Source organism: Pogoniulus pusillus, chromosome 5 (genome assembly GCF_015220805.1).
Source record: "Pogoniulus pusillus isolate bPogPus1 chromosome 5, bPogPus1.pri, whole genome shotgun sequence".
Taxonomy (NCBI): Eukaryota; Metazoa; Chordata; class Aves; order Piciformes; family Lybiidae; genus Pogoniulus; species Pogoniulus pusillus.
Window position 1 is genome coordinate 14,249,287 of NC_087268.1, and position 12,083 is coordinate 14,261,369.

The window sequence follows — 12,083 nt, forward strand, 5'->3', positions numbered from 1 at the left end:
TTCACTGCTGGGTTTGTGGCCCTGCAGCACAGCACCTGTGGGTTGAGGGTGCAGGATGTGCCAGGGAGTTGGATTCTTCACAAGAGCAGGAAAAGGACTTGCACGCATGCATGGGTATGCACAGGAGTCTGTCAGAGGGGCAGGGACAAGCGCTCTGGGCACAGCGACCAATAACGCAGCCTCGCTCCAGGAATATTAAGTGCTAACACTCCTGACGTTCTCCTCATTCATCTTCTGGCTGAAGGGTTCCCTTTTCTGGAAGGGATGCTGTTTGAAATTCACCCTGCAATACCAAGCCTTTGCTTCATAATGGGGCAGGGAGAGGTACATGGGTATGGATTTGCAAACGCCTGCTCAGCATGGATAGGTGTGCGCCAGCAGAGGCGAGCGTTGCCTGCGTGCACCTGCACGGCCACGTATGCACATACATAAAGGCACATGTGTGTGCCTATGTGCAGGCACACACACACATGCTTGGAGAGCATGTCTTATAAGGAGAGGCTGAGGGAGCTGGAGTTTTTTAGCCTGAAGAAGGAGGCTGAGAAGAGACCTTATCGCTTTCTACAGCAAGGTGGCTGGAGTGAGGTTGGTGTTGGCCTCTTCTCTCTAATAACTAACAACAGGACAAGAGGCCATGGTCTTGAGATGAGCAATGGGATGTTTTGGTTAGATATTAGGAAGAATTTATTTGCTGAAAGAGTGGTGGGGCACTGGAACAGGCTGCTCGGGGAGTTGGTGGAGTCACCACCCCTGGTGGTGTTAAAAAACATGAGTAAATGTAACAATCTGGGACATGGTCTAGCGGTCATGGAAGTGCTGGGTAGAAGTTTGGACCTGATGATCTTAGAGGTCTTCTCCAAGCTTAATGACCCTATGATTCTATGTACATATAAACATAGATGTGCATGTCTATACAGTGTTTTACACAAAATGGGTGTGGGAGGATGCTGAAGTGTGGAGATAGAGATGAGTTTATATATTGGGAGTGGTCCTGCTACATAAAAATAAGACATACTTGCTACCAAGGACTATTTCTAATAGTTTTTAAGGAAAACATTCTTCAGTTTGAGGATGACAAAAGTGCTGGACCAGGCTGCTCAGAGAGGTTGTGGCATCTCATTCTCTATAAACTTTCAAAACTAGCCTGGCCATGTTCCTATGCAATCTGATGTAGGTCAACCTGCTTTAGCAGCAGGATTGGACTCCATGATCTCTGTGTCTCTTCCAACCCCTACCATTCTGTGATTTAGTAACAGCAGAGGGACAAAAAAAACCCAGGCCATGTTCAGAGGAGCTCTGTGAGACGGCAGTAGAATTGCTCTCCCTAACAACCTGCAGAACTGTGAGGTAAAGAGCTCCCCTTTGCTTGCTCAGCAAAATAGTCACTATTAAACTAGAGGGTGACTAAAAGGCAGCAAATCCAAGAAAGATCATAGAATCATAGAACCAACCAGGTTGGAAGAGACCTCCGAGATCATTCAATCCAACCTATCACCCAGCCCTATCCTGTCATCTAGACCACAGCACTAAATGCCTCATCCAGTCTTTTCTTGAACACCTCCAGGTATGTCCCCAAAGCCCCTGAAATTCTGTAGCACTTTCACTTGTGTAATTTCTTCCTAATGTAGTCCTTCACTTCCTACATGAGCTGTTTGTGCCCCAATTCTATTATTTCATTATTAAGTAAACATGTGCTAAATTGTGTTGAGAATTTACCTCCATCTTTGGCTTCTTCCTGATTGTCTTTTGTGGCTTGTCACACAAATACTACAACACTGCTTTTTCAACTCCTTTTTTTCCCTCTCTGAGTTCAGGAACAAGTTTAAATTCAAATTACTAAATTTACCTGACCCATGTTCAGAGAAACCACCTTTCATGCTCAAACAATTGGAGGAAAGCTGTTTGGAATCATTTACAATCCAGATTCACAGAGTCATAGAATGGTTTGGGTTGGAAAGGACCTTAAAGATAATCTCATTCCAACCCCGCTCTCACCATGAGCAGGGACAGCTCACACTAGACCAAGCTGCCCAAGGCCTCATCCAACTTGGCCTTGAGCATCTCCAGGGAAGGGCCATCCATGACCTCCCTGGGCAATCAGTTTCAGTGTCTCACCACCCTCGTAAAGAATTTCTTCCTAATATCTAGTCTAAATCTACTCTTCTCAAGCTTAAAGCCACTGTCCCTCATCCTATCACTACAAGCCCTTGTAAAAAGTCCCTTCCTGGCTTCTTGTAGGCCCCTTTCAGGTAATGGAAGTGAAGAAATCCCAAAATACATCTCCTCCAGCCCAGCAAATGATAAAGAACATGCCATGCAAGGTGTGTCGCCCATCAAAAGTTTTGAACTGTCATGTTTGGCTAAAAGAGTACTTGCCTAACACATACATGGACATGCAAATACCACATACATTGTGGCAACAATCCCCCTTCTTGACCCTTTTCTAGGGTGCAAATGCTATCAGAACAAAATCATATACACCTACAGAGGCATGCAATGCAAGCCTAGAAACAGAGGCAGGGGTATAGAATCACAAAATTGTTTAGGTTGGAAAGGACCTTTAAGATCACAGAGTCCAGCTGTTAAACTAGCACTACCAAACCCATCATTAAACCATGTCACTAAACACTCCAACTATGTTTGATCTTGGCTGGGTACTGCTGCCTTAACACATGCTAACTGCATGGCTTGGGGTTTGTACGCTTAATGGGAGGTGGGAGGTAGAGATATGGTATCATATTTTATGGTATAGTAAAGAGATGAGCTCTTGCAATGCCTAGGTATAAAGGAGGATACATGAGGCACAGTTTGATGAAGGACTTGGGAGAGTGTCATGCTGGCTTCTGTTCTGCTTGCACTTCTGTTCATAAGCTTGAGGGGGCCTGACAAGCCAAGACTCCCACCTCCATAGCTGCAAAACAATGCAAGTTATATAGGACAGAGTCATAGAGTCACTGTGGATGGAAAAGACCTTTAAGATCAAGTCCACATATTACCTGACTCTACCAGGGCCACAATGATGTGAGTGGTATGGCCTTGTTTCCCTGCTAGGATCCCTGCATGTACCAGTGAGGTGATGGGGCTGGCCACAGAAGCCTCTCCTAATCATCTTCTGCACAACATGCTAATAGCAGCAGTTGTCTGCACCAGCTGGTGCTGTGTGTCAGTTTTGTGGGTGCTGGGCAGAGCGTTATGCTGTCTGGGCAGCCTGGGACCCAGCGTGCTTCAAAGTTCCTGCAGTCCCTCCTATAATCCTGGGGCCTGCATGCAACGTCTATGTTTTACAGCAGAGCTAGCTATAGTCTGTGCCACGTATGCTACGTTTACCATCACATGTAGTGCATAAATGTGAGGCAGTTGTACTTCAATCTCAAACTAAAATCATGGTGAGAATTTACACGTGGGGGTGGGGAGGCTGCAGGTGGGAAGGAGATTCTAATGGCTGGAGTCTCAAAAAAATGAGTGAAGATGTTAGAAGAAAATAAAACACTAGTCTTTGAGTGAGACTTTGTGTAGGAAATAACGTCTGTTTTCCATTCACTCTACCACTTTTGGTCTTCTGTCCTAGCCACACCTTGGTATTGCCATTGTAGTCAGGCTGGCTGTGACAGCCCATCTTTGACATGATGACCTAGAATCATAAAATCATAGATCCATTTCAGTTGGAAGAGATCTTTAAGATTGTCAAATCCAACCACGAACCCACCACTGCCAGGTCACCACTAAACCATGTACCTAAGCACCCTATCTAGGTGTCTTCTGAATACCTACAAGGGATAGTGACTCCACCAGCTCCCTGGGCAGCCTGTTTCAGTGACTCACACCCCCTTAAGTGAAGACATTTTTCCTAATATCCAGTCTAAATCTCCCCATAGTGCAACTTGAAACCATCTCCTCTCATCCTATCCCTTGTACATGGGAGAAGAGACTGACCACCACCTCGCTCCAAACACCTTTCAGGGAGCCAGGTCTCCTCTCAGTCTCCTTTTCTGCAGACTAAACAACCCCAGTTCCCTCAGCCACTCCGCATCAGCTTCGTTGTCCATCTCTGGACCATATCCATCAACTCAGTGTCCTTCTAGTGAAGGCCCCAGGCTGAACGCAATACTCGAGGTGTGGCCTCACCAGTGACAGTCCCCTCCCTGGTCCTGGCCACGCTATTGCTGATACAGGCCAGGATGCTGCTGGCCTTCTTGGCCACCTGGGCACACAGTGGCTCACGTCCAGCCGGCTGCTGCCAGCATGCCCAGGTGCTTCTCTGCAATCTCCAGACGCTCAGACCCAGCCTGGCCCCGGTCGCGGGGCCCTTGAGAGCCCTCAGGGCGCGCTGGTGGGCACAGAGCGCAGCACAGAGCGCAGCGCCGCGGTCTCTGTCGCCCTCTGGCGGCCACCGGCACCGCTCCGCCGAGCGCCACAGCCAGCGAGAGCAGCCCTGGAAAGCAGCCCTGCCCCATCTCTGCCAGTACCCTTGCCGGCATCGCTGGCACCATTCCTGCCAGTATCTTTGTCGGCAGCCCAGTGAGCATCCCTGGGAGCATTCCCGAGAGCAGCCCTGCCCACAGCCCCGTCAGTGTCCCGGCCAGTATCCCTGCCTGCACCCTGGCCAACACCTCTACCACCACTCCAGCTCACAGACATGCCTGCAGCACCCCAGTGTCCAGCCAGTATCCCTGCCTGCACCCTGGCCAACACCTCTACCACCACTTCAGCTCACAGACATGCCTGCAGCACCCCAGTGTCCAGCCAGTATCCCTGCCTGCAGCCCTGCAGTGTGGCCAACACCTCTACCACCACTCCAGCTCACAGACATGTCTGCAGCACCCCAGTGTCCCAGCCAGTATCCCTGCCTGCAGCCTGGCCAACACCTCTACCACCACTCCAGCTCACAGACATGCCTGCAGCACTCCAGTGTCCCAGCCAGTATCCCTGCCTGCAGCCCTGCAGCATGGCCAACACCTCTACCACCACTCCAGCTCACAGACATGCCTGCAGCACCCCAGTGTCCAGCCAATATCTCTGCCTGTATCCTGGCCAGCATCTCTGCCACCATCCCATCCCATCCCTCAGACCTGCCCGTAGCCCTGCCAGCAGACGGGCTAGTATCACTGGCAGCAGCCCTGTGAGAGCCCCAGAAGGCCCCTCTACAACCCATCTGCACCCCCATTGCCTGGCCCAGTGAGGTCCCAGGCGCTAAGATCCAGGAAACAGACCCCATTTCAGTGGGTGCTGGGGTGGAGGGATCTTTCTCTGCAGTTTCCCACTTCTGTAACCTGGTGCTCCGGGAATCAGTGCTGCAAGCTAATCTCCAAGGCTAATCATTCCCCTGCAATTTGGCAGCCCTGCAAAGTTCATGACCATGCCATCGTTTTGAAGGGGGTTCTCTTCCACTGCAGCCAGGGAAGGAAATTGGGTTTCTGATTATGATGAGTTTATATGAATATCTGGCAGCATTTCACAAATAAATCCTAAAGGGAGCCCAGACCTCAAACAGCTGACAGAGTCAGATCATGTTAATCAAATCAAGGAGAAGCAGACTGAAAATAGGCAAGGGCAAAACAACTGCACTTCTACTCCTTGCTCCAAATAGTGAGAACATGCCAACCCTCTTCCCATGGCAGCAGATCCTAGCTGTGTCTTTAAATTTAACCATGGGAAAAACACAGACGTGTCACTATGACCTCACTGCTCCTGCTCATCTGCATCTAACAGCCCCATACATCAACTTCACACAGAGAGGTTCCAAGTGTCTTACCTGACACTTCTGGGAGAACATATCCATATTTTCAAGTGGGAATGTGGAAGAGGCAGAAAAGCCCCTCAGCAATATCACCTGGTACCTCACCCTCCTGCGTGCAAACTCTTCCATGCAGCATGAAACAGAATGGTTGCTGCATGCTCCCATGTGCAGTGTTATACTGCAGAAGCTTCACCAGCCTCTTACGCAGAGCCAGTGACACCTGCTGTTGCTCAGGCTGCCTGACCTTCCCCATTACAAGGCTCTATCTGCATAGCACTTTACAAGCATCAGCAGGCCAGGTGGAACGATCCCATGCTGGGTGTTTGCCTTGGGCTGATTTTACTTCCTTTGAGTGGAAAAGCAGAAGCCAAAATACTTCTGTCTGAGAACAAGGTTTGGGAAGAGAAAAACATGTTTATTTTAAGAAAAAGAAAGTCAGTGATTCTTTGTCTCAGAACCTTGTAACAGTCCAGAGATTTGGTCTTTCAGGAAAAGGTAAAAGGCTGGACACAGCTATCTGCCTTCAACACCCTTGGGGAGTGCATCCCACTGAATCCCCACATCCTAACCTTCCTGGGACCACCTCAGTGGGTCAGTGCTTTGGCTCCTCACAAGCTTGTCCAGCCCAGGTTTCACTAAGAAGGACATGACTGTGTATTGTAGTTTGCATGGTAGAGCTGTAATGTCTTTTTCCCCCCTTTTTATTTTTTTTTTTGGGGGGGGGGGGGGGGGGGGTGTGATGGCTCACAAATTGCTCCTGCTCCTGTGAAGGGTGTAAGAAAAGACATACCAAAAAGGGTGGTGGGGCTTGGCTGAGATGGTGGAGGAAGAAGGGAAAAGTGGAGCATTCCTTATGTTCAAAGCAAACCACAGCAAGATTGCAGAGACATAAGCAGCTCTGTTCCTCAAAACAGACTGCCTCTAAGAGGCATACACTAGTCCACGGGTCTTGTCTAATCTTCAGTCCTGTTCCCTGCAGGTGCTGGGTTGGGGTTAGATGGGAGCATATGGGTGGCATCACATCATAGTGGCTTGTTTCAAGTACTTCAGAGTCATTTTGAGCCAGTGGATGCTGAACTCTTTGACAGATTCATGTTTTCTTCCATGAATTTGCCCAGTCACCTCCAGACTGCCTGAAGACTTCCATAGCCACAACCTCCCTCAGCTTCCAAGAGATACAGCAGTGATCAGCTGCTGGCAGTGATACTATGGCCACAAATTAAATCTGGGTGTTATGTTCTCCTGTGACTTTAGGACCTTGGCATTAACAGAAAGCCTGGCACACTGCCCATTACTGAACTGCCCATTACTAACTGCTACCTGAACTGTGTGGATTAAAACTGTTTCAGTCACTTGCTCTGCAGTCTCCCTTGCTGACTATAGGACAGCCAGGCTAAGGAAATGACTCTGTGGGAAGAATTAGCTGGGATGTGTCCATATGTCCCTAGAAAAGACAGAGATGAACTTTTTGTCAAGCATCCTGTTACAACAGAAGTAACCCATGCACCAAGAGATTGGAGGATCAAGTCCTGAATTTGAGTTTCAAGTGTTCCCACTAAACCTTGGGCATAGCTTTTACCGAGGCCCTAGTGGATGTTACCCTGATGGCTGAACATAGTACAGTTTAGTTGCAAGACGACTTGGTATGATGCTCCCCAAGGCCTAAGCAACTGCAGCTCCAGTGATGAACCCTCTGTGGTGCAGGCTTAGTCTCCAGAGATGAGGCTAGCTGCAAAAGCCACCAAAAGGGGAGCAGAATTCTGTGGTATGACTTTTGTGGGATGGATACAAGGGCCCTTTTCCTCCCTGCCTTTAAGCCTTGAATTTACAGCGCTACAAGGTGCTGCAGCACACAGCCCCGGCAGCAGCGGCCAAGGTCAGAAGGCTACTCAGTGGTGCTGTATATGCCCTGCTTCATGGCTGGCATTGGCCCCTGAAAGCCTGTAGTACCAATTTGGGATTAGGGGCTCCACTGAGGAGGCAATAATTATGGGAGGAAGATTGTATCAGGTCAGAGCCACAGGAAAAGGCTGCTGTAACACACAGGGAAACATGGACTGAGGCGAAGAGCTCAGCGCAGGGCTACAGCACAGGAAACCATTTCAGGGTAGGTCTTCAATGGCAGTGGCATTATGGGCCCCTTGGCTCAGCACAGCGAAGAAGGCAAGGGGAAGAGAAGTCAGCCAGGCTGAGGGTAGCTGATGTAAGCATGCAGGTTGGATAGGCAACAAGAACAGGTTCTGTTCTCCAAGCCCTACGAGGAGAGGCTGAGGGAGCTGGGATTGTTTAGGAGAAGAGGAGGCTCAAGGGAGACCTCATTGTTGTCTACAACTACCTGAGGGGTGGTTGTGGCCAGGGGGAGGTTGCTCTCTTCTCTCAGGTGGCCAGCGCCAGAACGAGAGGACACAGCCTCAGGCTGCGCCAGGGGAGATTTAGGCTGGAGGTGAGGAGAAAGTTCTTCACTGAGAGAGTCATTGGACACTGGAATGGGCTGCCCGGGGAGGTGGTGGAGTCGCCGTCCCTGGAGCTGTTCAAGGCAGGATTGGACGTGGCACTTGGTGCCATGGTCTAGCCTTGAGCTCTGTGGTAAAGGGTTGGACTTGATGATCTATGAGGTCTCTTCCAACCTTGGTGATACTGTGATACTGTGGGAAAGGATGATCAAGAAAAGCAGCTGAACCCAGATCAGGCAGAGGGGAAGCAGGGATAGTGGAGAGAGGCAGGTAGTGGGGAATGATGGTATTTATGGGAAGAGGGCGTTAGCTGTGGGAACGCAGAGGCAAAGAAGTCAGTACCAGCCTGTGTCAGAAGTACGGCAGAAAAAGTGGAGCTGTTTAGGTATGGATGAGGCGCCAGGTGAAGATCAAAAGCCCACAAGCAGGTATGAGAGGGCAGAGGCAGCATGTGCAGCTGGGTTTCTGCCTCTGTGACACGCTGCTCTCTGCACGGTGCCTGGCCGGGGCGCACCACACACCCCCTGGCCGGCTCGGCTCTGCGCCCCTGCCGCTCGCCAGCAGCAGAGCCGGCGTCTCCTTGTCTCTCCTGCCTTCCTGCGTTGCTAGGCCACGAACCAGCTGCGGGGCTGGAGGCGGCTCAGGCTGGCCGAGCCTCCTCTTGCTACCGAACCGCCTTGTGCCCGCTAGGTGGCAGCCGAAGGCAGGCGGAGGCAGCAGGATGCTCCTGGGCGCTCTCCCGGCTCCGGGCCGGCCTCGGTGGGGGGACAGCATGGCTGGCGGTGTTAGCGGCACCGCACACCTGCCCGAAAGCCCTGGCGCCATAGAATCACAGCATGCAACGGCTCGGAAGGGTCCCGCGAAGGTCATCTCGTTCAACCCCCTCGCTGTGAGCAGAGACATGCCCAACTAGATCAGGCTGCTCAGGGCCCCATCAAGTTTGGCCTTGGATGTCTCTAGGCATGGCGCCTCCACCAACTCTGTAGGCAACAGTACCCCCACTGTAAAGAACTTCATCCTACTGTGCAACTCAAATCTACCCTGTTCTGGTTTAAAACCACTGCCCCTCATCCTGTAACCACATATCCTGCACAGCAAAGCCTCTGCATGGTTCCCATGCTAAGAGGAGGGTGCCAGCTCTGCATGCCCTGCACCTCTGCTCAGCCCAGCATGGCCATGTTGTTGTGGCAGGGAGTCTGTTCCCTGCTGGCAGGGCATCTATCTCTGCACTTACCACCACGAAGCATTTCCCTGCTAGAACTGCTTTAAGGGGGCAGATCGGATGTGGTTATCCCAATCAAAAGGCAGACATCCATCCACTGCAGCAGCTAGCAGCACAGGGGTTTCAGGCAGTGGCGGTAAGTTTCTAGCCCATTCTACTGCCTCCACACAGTTACTCCCTCTTCTCTCCCCTCTCTCCCTCCAGCTCTCTTTGCTGAATGCACTGGCTGAGTTAGACTTGTAAGCAAACCCAGAAGTTCTTTTGGTGGCATGAAGGCATGCCTCCAAATGCTGTGAGCAACACAATAACTGCCAGCAGAAATGGAATCTCCTGTGACTTGCAAGATTCCCAGTACAGATCTTTATAAAGGGTCATCTGAGATGCAACCAGAAAGAAATTGTCTTTCTGGTCCACACCCAGCTGTGCTAGTTTGAAGCAGGCTAGAATGTTTTGGTGAGAAGAACTAGATCATAGGCTGTGAAAGGAAAACAGTGGTGATGTCTACTGCCCTCAGAGTCTTGCTGAAGAAGAAATGAAAACATTAGATAACACTCTCACCATTTTGTCTCACACTCTGCCTTGGACTTCTGACTGAGTGGCATCTCCCTAATCTCACCTTCCACTCACCTTCCACTCACCTTTGCTTCTTAACCTCTTGGCTGAACCTCTATCCTTCCTTAGGACTGGAGTAAGGTTGAGAGGGGCAGGGGGATGGTGCAGGGGTGATTGAGAGCCCCTCCTGGGGACTCAGGTTTCTAGGAGGGGAGTTGTGTTTCTGTATTACCTTTTATCTTGTATATTTCTGTCTATAACTGTATATACTGTAAATATCTGCTTGTCTATTGTGCTAGCTGTAAATAAATAGCTTCATTTATATTCCCAGAGCCAACTGAGACTAGTCTGGGTGATTTCTAAAGTGTGGGGGGTTGGGTAACACCCAAACCATCACACCAGTGAGGAAACATCACCCACCTGGCTACACATTTCATTCCTACATTATCCATCCTAGAATATTCTGCTGGGTCCTGGTTCCTATCATCTGAGTAAACCACAATAGAGATAGGAAAAAGGATAGTGGGTGGCAGTTTTTCTCTTATTTACAATAACAAGACTCCAGGACTGGATGTATCTGCAGTACTGATGCAAGAGAACCCACAGAGAAGTTTCAGAGGGCATCATAGAGCTACAAGGTCCTTATTTGTTTTGAGGATTTTACCTTTGGGATCTTTCAAAGGATGCATTGGTAAAACCTGGTGTAATATGACAATAATCCCCCATGAGTTTCTAAATGGAAGTGAGGCCAGGAGGAAATATGGGACAGGCTAGGAGGACTTGTCTGTGATGGGAAGGAAGGAGTGATGGCAAATCAAGTAGAGGTGGCCTTTTCCATGTGCTCTCCACCCTGAGCAGCTCTGGGCACTGCTCTGTTGACAGAGAAAGCTGGAGTCCTGCTTCTTGAGCAAAGAAAAGGACTAAACATTAGTGAAGAATAAAACAATCCCAAACCCTCTAAAAGAAAAGGTGCAAGGGAAAGGGGGTGTGCACCATATAGCTCTCTCTCTGTCCTCTCACAGCCTGGGACCAGGAGCGGTCTTATGTTTTACACTTGCCAGCTCCTCTGCAGGAAGCAATTTTTATAGTCTGTTGACTCTCTTGCCAGGGCTTCAGAAGATGAAATCTTTATTATCATGAAGGCTTAAAAGGGAGGAATACTGTTAATTCCATTTTCAAGGTCATACTTTGAAAGTTATTAATTTCTTTCTTCTGGGGCTTTGCACTCTGCTCTGAGGCTTTAGGGATTAGCAGCTTCTACTTACTAGGGTTCATTTGGGGCTTTTTTTTCTTGGTACTTTTGTGTGTGTCCCTTCCCTCCCCTTTGAGAAGAAGACATGATTTTTCACTCCCTGTTCTTAACACTGAGGCTATTTTGTTCATTACCTGCTTTACTCCATTCTCACTACTAGCTCTGCTCCTGTAATTAAAACTCGACTGTGACTTCAGTAGCAAAAGGCTGGCTCTTTCAAGAGGTGGAAATACTACTGTGTAAACTGGGGAGGATGCCCTCCAGCAACTCTCCAACAAGATTAAGGAAACGTCTCTGGTGTCTATCAATCTTAGCACACAGTTTAATGTATTTCAGAATTTGCTCATGCTGTTCTAGCACTGAACAGTTCTTCTCCATGTTTCGGAGCTCATTCACGGTGTACTAAGTGCTCATCTGTCATACCTCATGTCTTAGCGAAGATTCATTCTGTAATGCAGCGCACCCATCGTTCCCTGAGGTCTGAAGAGTATCCCTGAGACTGTATTTCTCAGTGTCTCTCTGAGAAGGTCATGGTGCTCAAAAGCTGGCTGCTTATACCATTTATCCTGAAGCTAGTTTATAGTAGTCCTAGTCTAGAATTGAACTGTGACTGACCAGTGAGGCTGATGCTGGCTAGAAGACCACCTGAGTTGCAAGGTAGCAGAAATCATTAACAGATATGCCTTGTAGATACCAAAAGGTCCCAAGATTTTCTTGCAGCTGAAATAGAGTTTCCTCACTGTTTCATTTTCCCTAGAAGCTTACAATTAAAAAAACCCCAACCCCCAAACAATAAACTAAACCAAACCCAAAAAAACTCCACAGTTGGCTAACTACTGATACAAAATCAATTACATAATACTGCTT

At 49.2% G+C, this 12,083-nt stretch overlaps 1 protein-coding gene across 4 annotated transcripts in view; it reads right to left on the reverse strand.

Moving 5' to 3' along the window:
* The window catches only part of LSAMP (limbic system associated membrane protein), a 1,399,195-nt gene that overhangs the window by 8,234 nt on the left and 1,378,878 nt on the right, over window positions 1-12,083 (reverse strand). The window lies entirely within an intron of this gene.